The sequence below is a fragment of the Camelus dromedarius genome, chromosome 1 (genome assembly GCF_036321535.1).
Source record: "Camelus dromedarius isolate mCamDro1 chromosome 1, mCamDro1.pat, whole genome shotgun sequence".
In the NCBI taxonomy this organism is placed as follows: domain Eukaryota; kingdom Metazoa; phylum Chordata; class Mammalia; order Artiodactyla; family Camelidae; genus Camelus; species Camelus dromedarius.
This window is the reverse complement of record NC_087436.1, coordinates 122,561,756-122,576,535: the sequence shown is the minus strand read 5'-3', so window position 1 is coordinate 122,576,535 and position 14,780 is coordinate 122,561,756.

The window sequence follows — 14,780 nt, the reverse complement described above, 5'->3', positions numbered from 1 at the left end:
GTCCTTGCCTTCGCAGCACTGCCACCCCCACCCTGGGCAGGCCAGCCGGCAGGAGGGGCTACTGCCCCCACAGAGAGGGGCCCTGGGGATGCAGGAAGAAGGGAGGCGGGGTCCCGGGGCTGGGTGGGTGGGAGTGAGGCTGACCCCCAACATGGAGGATGTTCAGGGGTGCAGCCACACAGTATGGCAGCAGGAAGTATTGGGGTGACTGGGGAGGGCGGGGAGGGTGCTGCTCCTCTTTGGCCCTGCAGCCTGAGCCAGCCCAGGCTCTGCCCCCTCACTCAGGCTGAACGACCCAAACCTTCCCTGGGCATCTGCTCCAACTTTGCTGGGACCACAGATCAAGCCAGATTTGGGGTTTGGAGAAGCCCCTGATGACAAGGTGGGGCTTGGCTAATTACCCTCCCCAAGCCCAAGGCACACCTCCTAGATGTCTGAGGGCCAGTCTGGGGTGCATCACCCCTCAGTCTCCTCTGACCCTCCCTCCGCGTGCAGGTGTAACGCACGCCCCAAAGCCGTGGGCTCCGGGGAGAAGTGGAAGACACCCCTTCCCAGCAGGGCGGCCTTGGGCAGCTTGGGCAGGCCCGGGGCTCATGGCCTCGCCCACCCGGTCCTCCTGGCAGTCAGAGGCAAGCCCCAGTGGCCACAGGGCGCTGGCCAGGGGAGGCGGGCTCCGGGGCGACGTGATGTTCCAGGCAGAGCGGCAGCCGGCAGGGACAGGGTTAAGAGCATGCCTCCCAGCCTCCCTCCCCTTTCCCTTGAAATGGCTCCCTGGTTCCAGAATGACTCCCTTCCCCTCTTAATCTGTATTTTACGAGTGAGAAGCTTTGCATTATGCAAATCGTTAGATAGGAACAGGTGACATTTCAGCAAAGAACATGAGCAGTGCGGGCCAGCCGGGCGGGCTGCTGAATTAGACATTAGTATTTGTCACCAGGGCAGCGGGGGGCGGAGGGGGGCTTGACTGTTCACACCTTAAGGTGGAAGTCTCTGGGGCGGGTGGCTGCAGCTGGCCCCCCCCCCAGGCTCTGCTCAGGCAGCCCAGGGGCAGGGCCAGCCTGGCTCCACTTACAGGTGAGGAAACCAAGGCACAGACAGGCGAGTGAACCAGTCCAGGGACGTCCAGCTGGAGATGTGCTGGATTCAAGCCACTGGGTGGTCAGGGGCCCAGGTCTTTGGACCCCTCCCCACTGTGCCCAGACTGGCCACCAGTGTCCCAAGGTCCATCTGGTCCTCCACGACTTGGGTGCCCTGGACGTCGCAGGGCTGCTCCTCAGCACCACTCACCTGGGCCCTGGCACCCATGGCCACCCCAGGGCTGCACCGCCATCCTGTGGACCTCCCTCCAGCTCCACCTCAGCCCAAAGAGCCCCCAGACACCCCCCCCAACCACCCCCACCCGACCCTCCAGCACAGAGGGTGCTCTCCCGGCCCCTCCGGAGCAAGGAGCAGGTGTGTGCTGCGGCCATCTGTCATCCCACTGTCAGCCCCGCACAATCCGTTTCTCTGGAAGTTGTTTGAGAGGAAACGGGCAGAAAGAGAAGTGAGGGGCCACTGCACTTCACAGGGGAACCCCATCCTTGTCCTTCAATTTTCTAGCTGCCTTCCAGTGCTCGCCACCGTCTCCTCCACTCCCCGAGCCCCAGCTCCGGCGGGAACTGGAAACTGAAATGCCGGTGGGGCCCCAGAGACCTGCCCTCGGGGGCTGGTGGCTGTGGACATCTGGATGGAATGGTGCTCCTGGGCACAGGGCCTGGCTGCGGGGGCTGCAGGCCTGGCCAGCCAGTTGGCCTGGGAGGCTTTGCTGGCCAGGCCCCTGGCGGCGGGTCCAAGGCAGGCACTGTGCAGGGGCAGCCAAGCATCTCGGGCCCCAGAGGCTTGTGGGCCTCTGGCCAGAGTTGCACTCTGGGCCTATCGGCCCCTCGGGCCCGAGGCGTAGTTTGCAGGACCAGGATGCGGGGTGGTCCAGGGTCTCTACTCAGCCCCCTGCAGAACCTGGGCTCTGCCCCTAGATGCCCAGAGGAGATTTGGCTGGGGTCATTAATGGGCCCCATCCCTGCGCAGCCCCACTGAGGAGTGCGGACCACCGGCATTCCCGCTGAGAAAGCTTTGAACCCATGGCCGGGATGACCCCATGACCTCGAAGGCCTTGCAGCTCACACAGACTCTAAAACACAAGATGAAGGGAGGCTGGGTCCAGGGTCTGGACAGCAGCCTCCATGCAATCCCAGCTGAGTGTGACAGTCCCTCCTCTGACTTTGGGGGTGCGGCTTGCAATGGGGCAGTACTTGGTGGCTCTGGAGAGGGCCTCTGGTAGGAAGGGAAGGGCAGCAGGTGGACAGAGGTGGGAGGGGAGCCACTGCATCCTGGGGGTGAGCCTTACCCTCAGGACCCCCGCCCCCCCCCCCGCGCCCTGGAGGATAATGCCTAGCAGTGCAGCAGTGCTGGGGACACGCTGCCTCAGGGAGACTTCTGGGTCTGAAGATGAGGTGGAAAGCTCTCACAAGAAGCTCTCCATGAAGAACAGAGGACCAAGGGCCCAGAGGAGACTCCACAGCGGCCCCTGTCCCCAGAGGCCTCCCCTGAGCGGCTTGCTGCAGTGGGAGCTCCTGGGTGCATCCAGCTTCTGGTGCCTGTGGGACCCTCTGCAGGGACACACGCCTGGCCTGTGACTGGAGGGCCTTTAGTGGGAGAGAGCTGGTCTGATGCCCACTGCACAGGGCTCCTGCCTAGGCCCTGAGATGTGGTCAATCCGCACATGCCCCAGGGTTTACCCACCAGTCACTCAGCAAACACTGTGAGCCCAGGCAGCCGCACCAGGGGAACAAGGCCAGTGGGTCTGCCCACTAGGGGTCAGCGCCTGCCGCAGGCCCCCGCCATGCAGTCAGGGCCACGATCAGAGCCAGAGCCGGAGAGCGCCCAGCACCAGCCACCTCCCCACCTCCCCAGCGGTCTACTCCCTCGTGTGCGCCGCGTCCGCGGGTCCCGGAGCCCCTTCTCCGTTCCAGGCCCCAGACAGGAGTAACGCCTCCCGCCCCTTCTCCGGACATTCTGTCTCGGAGGGCGGGGGGGGGGGGGGGTGCGCCGCTCCCGGTGTGGGTGGGGCAGCCTGTGCGCGGCGCAAGACGAAAAGGGCGGGGCTGGGCGGGGCCGAGGGAAGGGGGTGGCCACCTTAGAGAGGCCCCAGGAACGAGATCTGCGAGGCTGTGGGGCGCGAGGGCTGCCCTAACGCCTGTGCGAGGCCCGCCGCCGCCCCCAGCCTGAGCGCGGCGGGACCGGCCGGGAAGTCGTGGACAGGGCTGCGGGCGTGCAGGCGTCCGTGCAGTGGAGGCAGGGACAGGTCACGGGGAGAGGGAGGGTCCTCATGGAGGGCCTCCCGGTTCTGCAGGTATGGGTGCAGTGGGGGAGGGGAGGCCGAAGGTGAGCCCTTCTGTGTCCGTCCTGGGCGGGAACCCCACCCATTACCTCCAGGCTGTCCCGGGAGAATACTGTGGTTCCCACACCTTCCCAGGCCTGATGCCAACTGGGACAGAGGGAGGGGGGCTGCCCCGCAGTCTGCTGCCTCAGTGGACCTGCTCCTACGTCGCTCCAAGCCATCCTTGGGGTCGGGCAGGCGAGAGGGGGGCACCCCGCCAGCTCTCCACCTCTCGTTCTCCCACATGCGCTGGGGGCACCACCCCGCGAGGCCCGCGCCTTCATCAGCCCTCTCCCTCAGGCTGTGAGGTCGGAGGCTCTGGCCACTCCCCACGCCCCTGGGTCCCCCGCAACCCGAGCCTCCTGCCCACGCGGCCCCTCGTCCCTCTGGCGAAGGACAGATGTCTGTCCTGCACCTCCGTTGGAGGAGCACCCGGCGATGCAGTGACATTTAAGATGAAAAGGCGAGGACTGTTGCTGCTATAACAGCGAGAGTAGGGTCTGCAATTAGCATGAGAAAAGGAAAGGGGGTGGCCTCTCTCTTATCACTCAGGGAGCCCTCCAGAGCGGCTGCGACCCTCCTGAAGCGCCGTCCCATTGTCCGTTGTCAATAATCACTTACTTCCAGGCTCATAAATGTCATTCTTGGGGTGCCCATAAACAGCCCCGTTCTCTTTTAAATTAGCAAGTAGAGATATTTATGGGTTTCTATGAAGGGTGACGGGTGGGGGAGTCGCGGGAGGAGATTGCTGTGCCCTAGGCCGGCGCCTTAGGGAGCCCAGATAAGGCGGAGGCTGGAGGGGGGAGCCTGCAGGCGCTCCAGCCACCCCTCAGACCAGACACCCCAGACTCCTGCGGGTCAGCCTAGGCTGGGGGAGCCTGCCTCCGGGGGTGAGATTTCAACATGCAGGGTCCCCAGCACCAGAGGAGAGGTCAAAGTGCCACTCACTCCTGGGAGCCAGGAGGCCCCATCCGTAGACGCTCTCCCTCAGGCCTCAGGGCAGGCGGCGGGAGTGGAGGTGACCCCACGTGGACCCAGGCGGGCTCCGAATAGGGGCGGGGGTCACAGCACACTCACTTGAGCCCTCCACAAGCTGGAAGGCTGCCCCGATGCCCCCCAGACTCCCCCCTGCCCCCCCACGCTGCTCACTGCCCCGCCCCAGCAGCCGCTCCACACTGGAGCCAGAGACTTTCTCACACATTTGATTTGGAGCAATTTTAGATTTAGAGAAAAGTCCCAAAAGTGGTATAGAGAGTCCCGTACCCCCCACCCAACTTCCCCCCCACCTTTCACCTTCATTACGGGCACATTTGTCACAACTAAGAACCCCACATCGGCAGCTTACCCTCACCTAAACCCTAGACTTGATTCAGGTTTCCCGTGTCCCGACCCATGTCCTTTTCCTGGCCCAGGCCCCCCAGACCCCCTCCAAGACCCCACTCTGACTCCTGGGCCCCTAGTCTCTCTTCTGGCCTGGGCAGCTTGGGGACGCCCGTGTCCTCAGGCCTTGGCAGCTTGGGGACAGCCATGCCCTCAGGACCTCAGTCTGGGCTGGGCTGATGCTCCTGTCACCATCGCCTCGGGCAGAGCAGACGGGGGGTCACGTGCCCCCTTGTCACTCCTCCCAGAGGTAGTGGCTCTGCTGGGTCCCCCCGGGGGCAGTGACCGCTTCCCCCTCAGGGCCCTGAGTCTGGACTGGTCACTAAGTACAGCCCCCACTCAGGGGATTTAAGCTCCTCCTCCTGGGGGAGTGTCCAGTACATTTCAGAGACAGCCCACCAGTGCCCCCACCCACACCCTGAGGCCTCAGCACCATCTCCCTGAACCCATTCCCCACCATCCCCGGCCTCTGCTGACCACCACTCCACTCCTGTGTCCTGCCTGCCACCCATCCCAGGCCCGTCTGCTCTCTTGCCGGCATCCGCCCTTGTGGAGTGGTAGGGACTGTCACTGTCACACTGGCCCCCACACCAGGCTCTGGGCCACCCAGAGAAGGCATTACTGTTAGTCCATGTGCACATGCGCTGGCCCTGTGGGAAGCCATCCATCTCTCAAGACAGCCCTGCGGGGAGCAGAAAGTGTGGAGGGCAGAGACCACAGGTCTGGTAAGTGGGGAGGGGACCAGAGACAGGCAGGGTGGACGGATGGTGGTCAGGACAGAGGCCCAGGGCAGCTGAGCAGGACTGCACGTGCCAGCTCCCAGCCCAGAGCACGCCGGGTGGGGCCCGGGAAGAGGATGCCCGCAGGCTCGGGCTGCCTGGCCCTTTGGCCACAAGGAGAGTCCATCCTTCCTCCCGCCCGCGGTCTCACAGATGTGGCGTGAGGAGTTACAGACGTATGATTTGGACAAACACAGATGGATTACATGGATTACACCACACACCAAGGTGTCCACGGGGGCTCTGATAAGATGGCCTCAGCCTGGATTCTGCTTGTGTAAGTGCAGGCGAGAACAGTCATCTCTCTCCAGCCAGGCCCATCCACCCCAGCAGGAGGGACGGTGCACAGGGACCTCTCGGCAGCCGCTGCACACCCTGGCCCCACCCAGAGGAGCAAGTCCCCAGCCCTGCTGGGAACAGGGACACAGCAGTCACCTGGCTGGTCTGGCCATCTCCCTCAGGGGAAAGACGACTGGAGTGCGGCGTGGACTCTCGTCTGTGTCTGGGCCAGCAACACTCACTGGTGGGCCTCGCCCGCAGCCAAGGGGAGAAGGGAACAGCCATGTCCAGGGGTGGGGTCCCAAGGGCAGCTGTGGGTGCAGGTTGTGGGGAGCTGTGGGCCTGTGCAGTGTCCGCTCCAAGTGCGTGGGAGGTGATCAGATGCTGGGATCTCACCCGTTCCCCGCAAGAGCCAGAGGACATTAAGCCTATGCACGCAATCTCCTGTCCCCGCCCAGGAAGGGGCTTGGCACCCTTGGGTCCTAAATGAACCATCTCCCTCCCAGCCAGAATGCACTATGGGGAGCTGGGGCCCTGAGGGTGGGCTGGGAGAGAGGGGCTGGCAGTGCAGCTGGCCACCCTGCGGCCCCAGGCAGAAGGGGCCCGGCCCACCTGCAGCTGCCCCACGAGTGGGATCGTGTCCGCAGGTTTGAGCTGCTGGGGGCCTGGGCTACGGCCTCCCTCCAGGCAACAGCCACAGCAGCCCTGCCGGGCAGCTCCCCGCTCCCGCATCCAAGATTCCACCTTAAATGGTTTGATCAGCCCGTGCACCGGTGAGCGCATGCTAATACCGGCCCCAATAAAGAGCAAATCAGGACCCAAGTCGACTGGTCTTATCACACAGTCAGAACTGATGGCTGCAGAAGCCATAAAGATCCCATTTAATCTCGCGTCTATCTATCACCGCGGACGTCTTCACCCTCTTTGTGCCGGGGTAATATGTGCTCATTACGAAAGCAAAACAGATCTGGCATGAATAAACGCAGGATGAAGTGCTCACTCGGAGTGACAGCATGATCAGTGGCGGCAGTAATCGGGGAGAATCGAGGGCTAAATTATTCCATAGCTGTGATTCGAGGGGACAGCCCGGAGCACCCCACAGCTGCCGGCGGCGGCGGCGGTGACGTGTCCTGATAAAACATCCTTCCCAATTTACGGGACCGCGCTTGAGCAGTCTGCCGCGGCGTGCGTGCGCGCTGTCTAATCATGCCATCAGCGCGGCGAGAAGGGGCTCAACTGGGACGCAAATGAAAGGAGATTGGAAAACTGCCCTCAATTGAAATTACATTTGTAAATGAGGCAGAGTTTTCTGTTCAGAGTGTGAACGTCAGGGCAAATCTGCCTGAGAAGTCGTCGACAGAGGCAGTGGGTGGCACAGGGGCAGTTGGGACGCTGCCTGGCCCGGGGGGCTGGGTTCTGGGAGAGGAGAATTGTGTTGGCCCCAGGGGACAGCTGCAGGGAGAGAAGGCCACCTGGGGGCCCTGGGCAGCATCTCTGAACCCCACTTCCTATCTCTAAAGTGGGGTGCAGGGTGGCCTCCTTGTGGGAGATGGGGCAGGACTGGATGACAGAGGTCTCAGCCTGTACTGAGGGCCCCTCTACCTTTCTGGGGTGCCCCCGCCCAGTCCAGAGGGCACAGGCCTGCCTGCAATGTCTCTGGCCATCTCCCTGCAGCCTGTCTGCCTGTCTACATGTCACCTCTGGTCCTCTCTGACTGAGGTGGGCAGGGGGCACATCCGACCCCAGGGGGTGAGTCTGGGGCTCCCTCAGGATGCACAGCCCAACTCGGGGGCTGGGGGCAGGAGGCCTAGATCAGCCTGACTGGCCGTGTGTCCACGTCGTTGGCCTGTCTCCTGGTCCAGGCACACTCACTGGGGACACTCAGTAAGGACACCCATGCATCAGTGCTGGGAGAGAGGAACAGTGGGGAGAGTTGGCCCTCAAGGGTGGCCGTGAACCCCAGGAGAATGGCACACCCAGGCTGGGGGCGACAGGGGCAGGACCTGAAGCCACCTGGCTCCCCAGGTGGTGGCAGGGCCCTGTGAGGGGCAGGAGGAGGGCCAGGTGCAGAGCTGGGGAGAACTGGGCAGCAGGCCGGCTGGACCAAGGGCAACTGCTGGCCCCATGGGCCTGCTTCAGAGCGGGGCACTCTGGGCAGCGCCCTCGGGCTCAGGGGTGGCCTTGGAGCCCCCAGCCAGCTGAGGGAGACCTGGACGGCCTGGCAGCCAGCTAGGGCTCCCGCCCTGCCCTGCCAGTGGCCCTGAGCCAGGCAATGGGCAGGTCTCCTCACAGGCCTTTATGTAAATCAAGCCTAATTAGCCAGTGCGGCATTTGTGTGGAATATCACTTTTTTAATTACCGGCCCCCGGCAGGTTTGGCTGCTGCCTGCTGTGGGGCCAATTACCATAAATCCCCCGGTAACAATTAACACTGCTGGAGGCGGCGCGTGTATTTCCAGTGTTATAATTATGCTCTGCCGTGTTAATTGGCCTATCTGACTCTTTACTTTTTATGCTGCTCATCTGCCCATCAGCACAGCCATTTAATTCAATTAGCACCTTAATTAGAGGAACAGTCTTGTCCAACGCCGGGCCTTGTCAGGGAGCCGGCTTGATGAGCAGACAAACACACCCGCATCGCCAGGCCCGGGAGGCAGTGGGGGCCTGGGCCAGGGGCTCTGCCCCGGGGTACAGCCCGGCTATCGGTGGTCCCCTGTGCCCTTGGAGGCCCTGGACTGGAGGCAACTAAGAGATTCCTCCCAGCCCCTGGAGCCCCCACCATGACCTTGGGCATCTCCCAAGGTCGGCCCCTCCTGGCCCGGTCACCGCCAGGACCAGCCCCCAGGCTGGACCGTCCATTCTGAGTCCTGTTTTGTGCCACTCTGTTGGAATCCCCATTCCCTGCCCATTAATTCTCCTAATTAGAATTAAATGAAGCGTGCTAAATTGCGAGATTAACCAATAATTAAGCAGCCACCGCACTAAAACTGAACACCCGCTGGCTGCAGCCCCCCACCTCCTCGCACCAGGGGCTGGGCTGCACCAGCCAGTAGGGGGCCGGGGGGAGCAGGGACACCACTCAGACACGGGGTGGCAGGACCTCCTCAGCCCTCGCCTGGCCCCCTCCCGAGGGTCACGCCCGCTGCCACCCATCACTCTGCTGGCTGAGTCGTGGCCCCGCAGTGAGGACGAGTCTGGGACGTGGTGAGGGTGTGTGTGTACGTGTGCATGGGGGCGGGAGCCGGCTGTGGGCACACCTGTGTGCGGCTGCCCACGTGAGTGTGAGTGTGGGTGCAGGCTCCCACAGGAGTCTGCTGGGGGGTGTGAGGTGGGGGGACTCTCAGGGTGATGCCCACACCCCGCTGCCAGGCCTGGGGCGGGGCGAACAGAACAGCTCCTGAGAAAAACCAGGCTGGGGCTGGGCTCTGGGAAGACCTGGGGGGAAAGTGGTTACAGGGCCATCCAGAGCTTTACAGCCACACTCACTGGCCTGCCCAGGCGCTCTCGTCCCAGCTGAGCACTCCCTGCGCCCCCACGCCCTGGGAGGTCTGGACCCCAACCCCAACTCCCCCAGCAGGTGAGGGAGAACTCGGGGCACAGGGCACGACCAGGAAAGGGAGGTGCCCAAATCACAGGCCCCCTCCCCTCAGCAGGAAGGAAGGAAAGAAGCCAGGGACCCGAAGGGAGGGAAGAGGGAGGAGGATGGAGGAGGGGTGCGGCTCCGCCCTCTTGCCCCAAGCCCCAAGAGTCCGCAGGCGCAGGGAAGGCAAGTCTCCCCCGATCTCCGACACCAATGCCTGCCTCCACCTGAGGGGCACCCCTTGTGAACCCTCCCAGCCCAAGAAGGGGCTGCACCCATGAGGTTCCCTAGGGTTTGGGTTCCCCACCCCAGCCCTCCTGGGCTCCCTGCAGGACTGCCCTCTTCCATCACTCCCAGAGCCAGCCCGCCCTCCCCCGCCCCCTACCAGGACCCCCATTCCCGGCTCAGGGACCTGCCCACCGTGTCTCCAGGGAGCCCCCCGCCATGGCCAGTTGGGCCTTGCAACAGGGCGCCGGCTGCCCAAGGTCCTCAAGGAGCCCCCTCCCCACCCCAGCCCTCAGGGTCGGGGTTGGGGCTGCTACCACAGGATTTAAAGGCGGACTTACCAGCTGCATGACCTAGGCAGGGTCCCAGTGTCCTGGTGCCTCAGTTTCCCCGTCTGTGAAATGGGAGGGGACAACATCCCCAGGCCGCTGAGAGGAATGAGCAAGTTAATGGGCAGAACGCCCAGAGCACCACCTGCCAGGGGGAACCCCACAACACACGTGGGCTGTGGTCACACACGTCCCCACAGCCACCTGGCTCTGAGCACACACGGTGCAGGGTGGGGCAGCCTGGCCTGCAGGGAGGGGGCGATGCGCATGGGGGCCCGCGGACGCCCACCTGGGGACGGTCCCCCTCGCACAGCTTGTGCTTCCCACGCGGGCGGGGCCCCCGCGCCCAGCGGCGGCGTGGGGGCATCCATCCCTCAGGCTGCCGCGCACGCCGCAGCCCCGGCTGTAAACTTCCGCATAACAGCCCGCTCCTGCAGCCGCAAGATATTGACTCTGAGGAGAAACAATGGCACGAATAAAATAAAAATGAAAAAGTTAATTATCCTTTGTGTTTGTAATTTAATTAAAGAAGCAGTAAAGTTTTACTGGTTTTCCAGGTGACGGTGTTTAGAGCCCCGAAAAGCTATTTGTGCTGGTGAGATTAAAGTGCATTTTAAAGTGTTCCTCCAGTACTTTCACATTTGTTGATAGATTTTTAAATTAAACTTTAAATTGTAATCTAAATTACCTCCAACAATTCATGGTCCCTGTAATGAACTCCCACCGTTCGTGCTGTCATCCGTCGATGATGGAGTGTGAGTGGGGCTCCCGCAGCTGCCAGCCCAGGAGCTGCTGCCTAGCCGAAGCCCAGTCAAACCCGCAGGAGCCTGGGCGCCAGGCCAGGCGGAAGACGGTCACCTGGTCACCCTGGCCAGTCCAGCTGGAGGGACAGGCCTGCTCCAGGGCCCCAGTCCCCACTGCAAACCATCACAGGCATCAGGTGCCCAGAACCATGCAGCAGAAGAGGGCTCCTTTAGCTGGGAGGGGGCAGCATGGAGAGAAAGAGACCCTGGGTCGAGCAGGCAGCCCCCTTCTCCAGGCAGGCCCTGTCTCCTGCCCTGTGCTGGGGCCTGGTACGGGGTACCCAGGCCAAAGAGAATTTAATCATTCTGCTCCCCAGCTTAGGGGTAAAAGTTAAAGAGAAACAAAATCCAGTCTGTTTTTCTTTTCTCTGAACACGTTCCCCGCTTAGTCGTGATGTTTGTTACCTGGTTTCCTTTTCCTTATGGTCCTGCCGCATCTTTAACTGTTACTGGAAAACCTAGCAGGGCTCTCAGTGTATGTCTGTGCTTCTAAGTAGACAAGAGTCTTTCATCAGCCACATGGAGATCGACTACGTGGAAATAGCACATTGAGGGGAAAGATTGGTCTTTTCAGCGATCCCAGAAAGGAACCTTAGAATGGCCAGAGACACTGTCCTTGGATATTTTAGCATCGAGGGTTTATTTGATGGAAATGGTGTCCCTGCCATCAGGGGCGTCCTCCAGGTGGTCAGTGCTCCTGGAGAGCAATGTGACAGCATGACTCGGAGTTGGCAATCTTCCAGTCCTCTGACTGGACATCGAAAGTGACTAAATCACCAAGAATAGGAAAGCCAGGAACAGTGGGGTGACCGTGGCAGACCCAGCATTCAGGGCTCTGCAGGGAAACAGAGCCAACAGGGTGTATAGAGAGCAGCGCACACCAGATAGAGGGGTGCGCATAGATAGATACAGGTATTACCTGCATACCACGTGTGTGTGTGTGGGGGGGGGTATATTAAGGAATCAGCTCATGTGATTGCAGGAGCTGGCAAGTCTGAATTCTACAGGGCAGGCTAGCGGGCTGGAGACCCAGGGAGGAGATGAAGTTGCAGCTTGAGTTCAAAGGCTACCGAAGGCAGAATTCCCTCTCTTTGGGAGAGGTTAGTCTATTTTGTTTTAATGTCTTCAGCTGCTTAGACACGGCCCACCCACACTGGAGGGCAATCTGCTCTTCTCAAAGTCTGGTGATTTAAATGTTACTCCCATCTAAAAACTACCTTCACAGTGACATCTCGACTGGTGTTTGACTAAACGACTGGGACCATAGCCCAGGCAAGTGGACATGTAAAATTGACCATCACAGAGCCAGTCTCAGTCTGCTTGTGCTGCCATAGCAAAACACCACAGACGGCAGGGAGGGGCTTCAGCAATAGGAATTTCTCTCTCACCATCCCAGAAGCTGGAAGTTTGGAATCAGGGTGGCAGCCAGTTTGGTTCCTGGTGAGGGGAGAGCCCACTTCATGGCCTGCAGATCCACCTTCTCTCCTTGTCCCCACACAGCAGAGGGAGAGGCAGGCTGGTCTCTTCCTATAAGGACACCAGTCCCATTATGGGGCCCCACTCTCATGGCCTCAATCAACCCTAATCACATCCCAAAGGCCCCACCTCCAAACACCATCACCTTGGGGGCCAAAGTTCCAACGTTTCAATTTGGGGGGCACACATACTCAGTCCACAGCAGACCCTGTAATTAATTCTCAGCAGCAGGTAATCACAGGCGCACGGGGAAGTGCTGGGCAGCGTCACGGGGAGTAAAGAACAGGCCCCACCAGACAACGAGCACTCCCCACATGGTTACCCTTGAGCCAGTCAGACCCGACCTCCTCACCTGGAGGGCACCTTCCCTCCTCTCCTCTGTGCACGGGAAAGCTGGAAACATCCCTGCGCTGAAGTCTGGAGCTGCTCCCCGCCCACCCAGTTGGCACCTCGAGTGCCAACCTGCACGGTGCTGCCAACACAGCGGCCCCAGGGGAGACCACTGTGGGGGCGGCTGGAGAGGATCTCCGCCACTCCGCGCCCGGCCCCGCTGGCGCTGTGAGGCCGAGCCCTGGGGACTGTTTGCTCTGCTGTGTTCGTTCCTTGGGCCCCCGACCCCTGAGATGCTGTGTTCGCTTACACATGAGGGATGGGCTTCCAAGCGCAAGTATTTCTGTATCGTGGGTGGATCACCCCCAGCGCCAGGGCGGCCCCGGGTTTGAGGGGGAACCCCTCCCCCTCCGTCTCACCCTCCTTCCTCTGGAAAGCTTTGCTGACATGCGTCCCAGACCAGACTCGAGCTGGGCCCTGGAGTCCAGTGAGGGCCTAAAGTAAGCCCATCCCCCGTTGGCCCGTGGCCTCAGGGAGGACTCCAACCAGTGTCAGCAGCACTGGGTGCTGACCTGGAGCCTGTGTGGTGGGTGTCACGCAGGATGGGGACCAGGGCTCAGCCAGCCAGCACTCGGCTACAGCTTTGCCCATCATGGCGCAGCCCACGTATGGCCGAGCGTGGGGCCCCAACCAGGCGGGAGGACCTGAGTACCCCACCCCTGCCCTGAGCAGCCACATTCAACAGCAGTCTGCCAAGACCCTGGTCACAGAGTTCCTGGCAGGGTGGCCGGTGGCCTTTGCTGCTTCCTCAGCTGCCCTGCTTCCTTTACCCCCTCATCAACCCCACGCGCCCCACCCAGTTAGCATCCCGTGTGCTCGGCCTCTCTCACACAGAACACCCTCAGGGGCCGGCGGGTGGCAGGAGAGGCCTACAGAAGTGGGCTCCCTGATAGCAGTGGGGTGCGGGATCCCCAGATAGCAGAGGCCAGCTGGTAACCTGGTCAGCCCTGAGCACAAGTGGGGCACGGCTGATGCAGAGACCAGGGAGGCCGTGGACATGGGGTCCCCGGTCCCAGTGAGGGTGCGCTCAGTCCGAGCCTCAGAACGAAGCAGGAGGGGTCAGGACACAGGGCAGGAGCCAGAAAGGCAGGGTCCCTTGCACAGTGTCCGCCCCAGCATTTTCCGGATGCACACCACCGACCTCAGAGAGGCCGGTGCCCAGCGGGAAGGGTCTCCACACCTTGCCAAAGTGTCCCAACTCCCCAGCCCTCCCCAAGGAGACCTGGGGCCACTGGCTCAGGGAACCACACACTGGGCGGGGAGGGTCACCCAAAGCTTTCACGGGCCAGCACACGCGGAGCCCTGGAGGAGGGGTGATCGCCACACCCCCCGAGGAGCAGGCACACACAGAGCCCTGGTCAGCACTGGCCCCTGGATGTCGTGGGCTTGCCTCCCACCCTCTGGTGTGCGCATCTGACTGAGGCGTCTGCTCGGAGCCGTGACAGGGACGGGCAGTGCTCCGGGACCAGCTGGGCAAGCCGGGCCGGGTCGGCACCACGTGGGGGCCCCGCGAGCGTGTGCTTCTGGGCCTCGCCGGTGAGAGCAAACTTCCTCTGCAAACTGGGTTGGAGGGGAGGTGCGAGCCATTTCAGCAGCTGAGTCGGGCCTGGGCTGTGTCCGTGAAGACTCCCGTGAAGACTCTCCGTCTGGAACAGCGGCTACAACTGGAGGGGCCACGGGTTAGATTCCGACGATCAGCCGTCACTGTCCGGGGCCTGTGCGGCCACTGCACGCTGGGAGCCACGCTGCGGGTGTGAGAGGTGCCGCCGCCCCCGCACTCTCCAGTCGGGGAGGCAGTGGCCTTCAGGTCCTCTGGGACACAGTATCCCCCTGACTTCCTGCCTTGGCCAGAAGGGGCCTCCGCTTCCCCGTCCTGCAGTCTGGCCCTTGCCCCTTGCTCAGAGCCATTTGTGGGGAGCACTGCCTGTTCCGAGTTTGTCTAGCCTGGGCACACATAGCAGGAGCCCAGTCGGAGCCACGGACCAACTGGGCCCCCTGTGTGTCGTGGGGCCCGACAGGGCCTGTCCACACCCTCACAGGTGGGCCCAGTGTCAGCAGGGGTCCCCGGGGACCAGTATCAGTTCAGAGCCAACATCCAGTCACCCCCTTTAGGGGGCATTTCGTC